The following is a 6,339-nucleotide window of genomic DNA, read 5'->3' as shown; positions in this document are numbered from 1 at the left end:
GAAACATCGATCAGCTGCCTCCTGCACACTCCCCACTGGGGATGTGCCTGCAACCAAGGTACATGCCCTTGACCGGAACCGAACCTGGGACCCTTGAGTCCGCAGGCCGAAGCTCTATCCACTGAGCCAAACCGGTTAGGGCCATGATGATTTATTTAATTCATCCCCTACTGATGACCATCAGGGTTGGTGACGAAGGTAAGGTTTTTGCTAACGTTTGCTTTTATAAGCATGGCCGCAGTGAACATACTTGTTCATACTATGCAGCTTTTCCCGTTCACGTGAGTGCATCGTGGAGTAGAATGTTAGATGTGGAGTTGCAGGGGCCTGAGGGTTTGTGTATTTTAAGTTTCAAGATACTGCTCTCCAGTTACACAAATAACTGTATGTAAACACACATGCAGAGAAAGACAAGGGAAAAAACCTCAGGAGTTAAGTTGTGCCAAAAGGATGCGTGCAGTACAAGTATGCAAAAAACAAACAACACACACACACACACACACACACACACAATGAAAAACTTTGTATAGAATAAACCCCCGAAGGGTGTGGGCCTAAATATTACCGGTGGCTTTCTTTGGCTCCTGGTGGTTTTAGACGTTATTTCCTCCGTGTTTTACACTGAATATGAATTTACTTTCTACTCAGAAAACAAGATCACAGATATTCTTAAAAACATCTTTTTTTAATGAAAAAAGGCAATACGCAGTCCTTGTAATTAGCCAAAAATAAATACGTTACACAAAGATGTTAATAATGTCCCTCTCCCCCAAATCCAATCCCGTAGGTACACAGCGTTCAAGGTTGACAAGACCGCTCCCCTGGTTCTTTCCAGAGCATGTTCTTCGTACCCAGAAGAGCGATAATGAGTAAAAGGCCTTTTTAAGAAAAGTTTCTCGCTGCGGATGTTCATGTAAAGCCTGCGGGCCGGCCCTTTCGGGGCCATCCTTCCCTGCCTCCCACTCTGCCCCGCCGGGCGCCCTCCTCCCGTCCGAACGCCTGGCCGCCAAGCAGCCCACGTGGGGCCGCTCCCCGGAGGCACCTGCGCCGGGGCCTTGGCCCGGGTTCAGCAGAATCAAGGCCAAGCCCAGGACGCCCAGCCCCAGCCCCGGCCCAGCCCCAGCCCCAGCCCCAGCCCGGCCCCAGCCCAGCCCGGCCGGCCCGGGGGAGCCAGCGCGCCCGGCGGGGGAGCGAGGGGCCCCCAGCGAGGCCGCCTCCCGCGGGGTCTGGCCGCCCCCTCCCGCCGCCTTTCTCTCGGGGTAATTAAGAGTGAAACCCTCCGCCCGGTGACCTCGGCGCTCCGGCCCGGGCTGATTTGCACATGAAAGGGCCACCGAGGCCTGGGCTTTCTCCTTTCACATTCACAATGAGGAGCGGCCTATAAATAAAACCCCTCGGAGAAACAAGAGGCCTCAAAAATGCGTGTGTGTGAGTGTGTGTGTGTGTGTGTGTGTGTGTGTGAGTGTGTGTGAGTGTGTGTGAGTGTGTGTGTGTGAGTGTGTGTGAGTGTGTGTGTGTGAGTGTGTGTGAGTGTGTGTGTGTGTGAGAGTGTGTGTGTGAGTGTGTGAGTGTGTGTGTGTGAGTGTGTGTGTGTGAGTGTGAGTGTGTGTGTGTGAGTGTGTGTGAGTGAGTGTGTGTGTGTGAGCGAGAGAGTGTGTGTGAGTGTGTGAGTGTGTGAGTGTGTGTGTGTGTGAGTGTGTGAGTGTGTGTGTGTGTGTGTGTGAGTGTGTGTGTGAGTGTGTGAGTGTGAGTGTGTGTGTGTGAGTGTGTGCGTGTGTGTGTGCGTGTGTGCGTGTGTGTGTGTGAGTGAGTGTGAGTGTGTGAGTGTGTGCGCGTGTGTGTGAGTGTGTGTGTGTGCGTGTGTGTGTGAGTGTGTGTGTGTGTGAGTGTGTGCGTGTGTGTGAGTGTGTGTGTGTGTGAGAGTGTGAGTGTGTGTGTGTGAGTGTGAGTGTGTGTGTGTGAGAGAGAGAGAGAGAGAGAGAGAGAGAGAGAGAGAGAGAGCGAGCCGGGAAGGAGGGTGAACCCGGGATAGCCGAGAGCAGCTGGTGTTTATTGAGCGCTTACTGTGTGCCAGGCATCGGCCCCGTGAGAGACACTGATGTTATAGACGAAGAAACTGAGTCAGGGAGGGGAGACCTGCCCCTGGTTCCACAGTGAATGAGGGGGAAAGCGCGGACCCAGGAAACGGATGCGCAGAGGATGCACACGCTGTCGGTCTCTCATGATTGTTCGCTGGGCTGTAGGGCTGTAATCTAAAAAGGGAGAGTGTTACTCTATGCGAAGCATCTTGCAATCACCTTGGCTTTAAAAAGGTAAAATAGTATAAAATACATACCAAACAACAAACACCAAAAAGCCTGACACTCATGGGCCATGCGTGGGTGAGGCCCCTGGGCCTTGGGGCCTCTTTGCGCGCTTTCCTTTAGCAAAGGCTGTCTCCTGATTCACCTCTGTGTCCTCAGACTTGGGGCTGACTCTGAAGAAATGTTTACTTGCTCAAATGAATGAATGAACTAGATAATTCTCTCTGGACCTATTTCTCCATCTAAACATGAGAAATTGATGAAACACCAAGGGGACCGTCTCCCAGTCAGCTCAGAAGTCACCTCCTCCAGGAAGCCTTCCGGGTTCCCTCCCTCTTCCAGATTAGGTCAGGAGCCTCTTCTGGGCTCTCAGAGCCAAGGTGTATTCCCATCCCTGCTCTGATCATCTGTATAGTATTTGTCTGGTTCTGCACATCCTTCATATGAATATTCAAGTTCTCCGCAGTAGGACCTGCGTCTGTTTTGCTCATCTCTGTACCACTAGTGCCTGAATAATAAATTAGTGCATTTATTAGTTCTGGTCTGAGGTTCAAAATTGAATCATGCTGGTGTTGGCTGGAGCTAAGCGAGGGTCTGAAGCAGCAGGAAGGGGCAGAACCAGAACATCCCTCTGCAGCAGAGACGAGTTGAAAGGCCTGACTTCTAGAGCATGAAGAAAACAGTCCTGCTGTGAGGGCTGCAGGAAATCCTAGCGCCCTCCTGCATGGGGCAGACCTCCTACCCTCCCCCCCCCCCCGCCCCGCCCCAGGAGAACAGCTATTAGACTCTTGAGGGCAGATGGTTTGGGGTGGTGGTGCTGGCAGCACGGGGAACTGGCAATCTGCCTGCATCTGTCTGAAGCTGGGGTGGGGTGAGACACGTGGGGTGGTCAGGTCCCCAGCTCTTCTACTTCTTAGCTGTCATCCAGCCTCACCATGCCTCAGCCTCCACATCTGAGAAGTGGGTAGGGAGTCTATACCTACTTCAGCACGTTTATTGGGAAGGCAAAGGGACATATGAGGCCAAAGTGCCTGCTGTTGTGTGGCTGCTCAGAAAGAGTTTAACGCACCTGGCATCTCTCCCCTTTTCTCCCAAATATTTTTCACTCTAATTACAGCGACCACTCTTGGGCTCCTACTAGTAATATTAACTCCTCCTGATGTTTACTGGGGGCCTGCTGTGTGTCAGGCACTGTCCTGTGCACTTCCCATGTCTTACCGCACTTTGTCTTCACAATCACCTTGAAGGCAGGGTTGTTGTTATTCTCATTTTCCAGAGAGGAAACAGGTTCAGAGAGATACAGTGACTTCTCTGAGATCACACAGCCTCTACGTGGCAAACCTGGGATGTGACGCACCTGTTGACTTTCGGGAGCCCCATGATCCCCGAGAGGGCTGTTCAAAGGCAGACTGCTGGGCCCCACCCCCAAGTTTCCGATGCAGCGAGTCTGGGGTGGAGCCTGAGAACTTGCATTTCCAACCAGTTCCCAGGTGCTGCTGCTGCTGCGGGCCCTGGAGCACACTCTGAGAGCCGGTCTGCAACTACGATTTCCCCACTGCCATTATCCCAGTTAGGCCTGTTGTGTCACGTCCGGCCTATTACAATAGGCTCGATTCAAAGAACTTGGAGTCTAGAACACTTCACTTAGCACTTGGCACATCCACTTTCATCCATTTTAAAGGTGCAAAAAATAACTAGAAGCTATAAAGGAGCAGAAAGAAGGACAGAATTAGCTCTGTTCTAACCCATTACTTAGAGAGATGGCTTTTTGTTAGACACGATGGTATAATAGAAGCTTTCTGGATTAACTAACTCCCTGGATTAAGACGTTACTGGACCCTGGCGGGGTGGCTCCGTTACTTGGGCATCGTCCTATGCACAGAGAAGTTGCTGGTTCATTCCCCATCGCTGGCTTGATTCCCATCTGGGCTAGAGGCTGGGTCCCCGTAAGGGGCACCGACCAGTGTTTCTCTCATTCTCTCCCTCTGCCTCTCTAAAATCAATAAAAACATATTTTTAAAAATGAATAAAAGTAAAGTCAATTACAAAGAAAGAAAGAGCCCAGCTGGGGTGGCTCAGTGGTTGAGCATCGATCTACGAACCAGGAGGTCAGGGTTCGATTCCCAGTCAGGGCAAAGCCCGGGTTGTGGATTCGATCCCCAGTGTGGGGTGTGCAGGAGGCAGCCGATCAATGATTCTCTCTCATCATTGATGTTTCTATCTCTCTCTCTCTCCCTTTCCCTTTCTCTCTGAAATCAATAAAAATATCTTCTAAAAAAAAGAAAGAAAGCCCTGACCAGTTTGGCTCAGTGGATAGAGTGTCAGCCTGCGGACTGAAGGGTCCCGGGTTCGATTCCGGTCAAGGGCATGTACCCTGGTTGTGGGCACATCCCCAGTAGGGAGTGTGCAGGAGGCGGCTGATTAATGTTTCTCTCTCATGGATGTTCCTAACTCTCTGTCCCTCTCCCTTCCTCTCTGTGGAAAATCAATAAAATATATATTTAAAAAAAAAAAGAAAGAAAGGAAGAACGGAAGGAAGGAAGGAAGGAAGGAAGGAAGGAAGGAAGGAAGGAAGGAAGGAAGATGGAGCAAAGCCCCAGCTTGAGCCAGGATGGCCATATCATATGAGCCAAAAATAAACTTTTGTTGTAAGCCACTAAGGGTGGGAGGAGTTAATGGCCTAGACAACTAAAGACTATTGGGTAGGGATGAAGATGAAATTCTAATAATCTGGACAATGAGGACCTTCAGATCTACATCAACTCTGAAGAAGCCCAAACTAGAATTCAGGGGAGTGTTTCCTGCAGGAAAGATGTGGGGGAACACCAACCAGCTGACTCAGAAAAAAGGCTTGGCCTTACATCAAAAGATTGGTGAGTTAATCCTGCCAGACCTGAGGCCCTGAACCTAACTGTCCCCTATACCTGGGCTCCTGCGCATTAAAGAGAAAAAACCAACATGATATAGAAAAATGTTAGTTACATGCAAACAAGTGGTTAGAATAAGATGGAACTTGGAGACGTTGTAGAAAATAGGTCTACCTTTCATCTAGCGCCAATATTCCACCTTTGTGTGGAAATTACCGAAAAATCGGTACAGCGGTCTGGTAGGGTTAATATACAGCAATGGGTTTTTAGGTTACAATAGAATATTTAGATCCTTTTGTAGTTCATGAGGGTGACTCTTATGTGAGATGTGCCTCCCTCAAACCTTGTTAGGAAATGCACATTACCTCTCTAATATATTAAAAAATTATATATATATATATTTATTTATTTTTAATATATTTTATTGACTTTTTACAGAGAAGAAGGGAGAGGGATAGAGAGTTAGAAACATCGATGAGTGAGAAACATCGACCAGCCGCCTCCTGCACTGCCCCCACTGGGGCTGTGCCCACAACCAAGCTACATGCCCTTGACCGGAATCGAACCTGGGACCTTTCAGTCCGCAGATCAACGCTCTATCCACTGAGCCAAACCGGTTACGGCTATATATTTATTTTTTAAAATATATATATATTTCTATTGATTTCAGAGAGGAAGGGAGAGGGAGAGAGACAGAAACATCAATGATGAGAGAGAATCATGGATCGGCTGCCTCCTGCACGCCCCACACTGGGGATCGAGTCGGCACCCCGGGCATGTGCCCCAACAGGGAATGGAACCGTGACCTCCTGGTTCGTAGGTGGATGCTCAATCACCGAGCCACGCTGGTCGGCCAGTTTCCCATCTTTAAGTAGTTCAAAGCTAAGATTCTCCTCCTTAGGCAAATGGACAGATATTCATACTTCTGTGCTGTATTTCTGGATGCGCATAGACTATACTTTTGAGCGCTCACTATGGACTCCTCAGCAGAGGGTGACCCATGGAGCCCTGAGTGGGGAATCCCCTGCGTTCGAGGATCTGGGGTCTCTTCCCGCTCCCATGTTAAAATTGTAATGCGAACAACAGCAACAACAATAATGATGGGACCCAGAAGGTTTTGGACGCTGACTCTGGACCAGGCACTACGCCAAGAGCTTTACCTCATTTCA

This window comes from Myotis nattereri (assembly GCF_964212035.1).
Source record: "Myotis nattereri genome assembly, chromosome: 19".
Lineage (NCBI taxonomy): Eukaryota > Metazoa > Chordata > Mammalia > Chiroptera > Vespertilionidae > Myotis > Myotis nattereri.
This window is presented reverse-complemented; position numbering follows the sequence as displayed.